Below are 2047 nucleotides of genomic sequence, written 5' to 3'. Positions count from 1 at the left end.
TATGTATTTGTCATTATTTTTATTAACGGTTTCCTGTTTGGCTACCTTGGTTTATTTTTATATGTTAGAACTACTTTTACAGTCTCACAAATGTTACATTATATTTGCATTCGGCAAATTTAGATCTTGAGTCATACAAGCATATATACAAATATGACCTAACCACGCAGTGTTTAAGCTGCAGACGGTAACTGTCGTGTTTTAATTAATTTGATTCTATTTTAATGTGTAATTTTATTTGAAGCAAGACCACCTACATCCACACATTTTAATATATCTTTGCATTAAGGCCTCTTTTCATGAAATTCATAGTTTGCAAGCATGTTATTTGTCATAGACTAAACTGACTGTAAAATACTGCAAGGATAGCAACCTTGGAGACGAGGATATCCAATTTAAAGCTGATCTTCAGGTAAATGTAGCTAACATGTAAAGCTCTCTCCTCATCTGCACACCATACAAAAAAATCAACATACTTCACAGCGGAATACATCTCATTTGTAGGCAGTGTAATGCAGGGATGGACTTGGCAGCAGTTTACAGGGGTGAGCAGATCTGCCTGGGTTTAATTCATGGGGAGTTTGTTAACCTCTTCACGGCCCATGACAGCATAATCACGATATGGCTCCTTAAAGGGTTAGACAGACTCTGTTCATGATTGTAGAGCAGAAGTATTTCAGTACAGTAGAAGTGATTCTTGTGGCTCAGCTGCCACCAGATCTCTTCTGTGATCCGGTAAAGTGGCCGCGCCCCCTGCCCGACACCTCCGCCGTGTTTTCCGGGCTCCGCTGCCTTTTTTCTTGGGTGTCGGTGAGAAGCTGGGGAGGAGAGCGATGAACGTCCGTTCACCACTGTCCTTCCCGTTCTATGGGACCGGAAGCATTACTTCTGGTCCCTGAGCTGTCATTGCTGGGCTCCTGAAGCCCTGCAATAAGCTATTGAAGTGCAATCTGAACTTCAATAGCTTATTTAGAGTGTAAATGTGACACTGGGAGTCTTTTGGACACCCAGTATCACCTTTAAAGAGGATCTGTCAACACCAATATGCTATCCCCTGGGGGGGCTTGTAATCCCCGATTGTGATAGCAATTAAAGTAAAGTTTCAAAAAAAAAAACAGTTTTAAAAATAATATTAAATAAAATATATATAAAAATTATTTTAAAAAATGTTAAAGTCCCCCGCGAGCACGTGTGTCTTTACGTGAACACATGTTGGGTATCGCCGCACATGCCAGAGTGAGAGCAATAATTCCAGGGCCAACATTTATGGGCATCTCTAAACTGATGACCTGTAGGGGCGTTTAAAGCGTCGTCTATGGCCTTTTTGGATTACTGAATCTTGTAGCAGTTTTACGGATGCATAGAATTTTTAACCTGAGCAGGTTGGGTATCTATTTACTCGTTGTAACCTCATCTTTTATATTTTACAAAAAAATGGTTTTATATAGTGTTCTGGGGCAATAAATTTAACTTAAGTGCATTTTTCACTCAATTTTTGGATTTGATAATAAGTTGTGCTAATGTCGTGCAACATAAAACGATGAACGATGCATCAGATCGACTAGGTGGGTGTCCAGGTACACTTGACTGGGATCATCCCCAATCCTATCATGGGAAATATTAACAAATGTTTAATGTGATCTGAGTATTGTCTCAAAAGGGTACTTAGGTCAACTGAACCTACAGAACCTACCAGGTACGATCCGGACGTACCTTCTCCCCCAAACAGACAAAAGTCCAAACCAACAGGATTAAAGATAATCCGAAAGTGGGGGAATACATCACACAGGCGCCCCAGGGACACCGCACTGCCACATCCAGACACATATCCCCCAACGCCCACCTACCAGTCAACCCTGCATCACCTCTCAGTAGTCCCACCTGTGTTACAAAGTTTTGCTTGTTCAAAATTAAATCTGTGTAAGCAATATAAAAGCATAATCATAGCTTATCCCCTGAAAATAGATCCATAAATAAACAAAATTGAAAAAAAAAATTAGCATCCTAAACATGGATATTTGACTTATTTTATGCATGTGGATTATAT

Source organism: Nanorana parkeri, unplaced genomic scaffold, assembly GCF_000935625.1.
Source record: "Nanorana parkeri isolate BGI_ZX_2015 unplaced genomic scaffold, ASM93562v1 scaffold76, whole genome shotgun sequence".
Taxonomy (NCBI): Eukaryota; Metazoa; Chordata; class Amphibia; order Anura; family Dicroglossidae; genus Nanorana; species Nanorana parkeri.
This window is presented reverse-complemented; position numbering follows the sequence as displayed.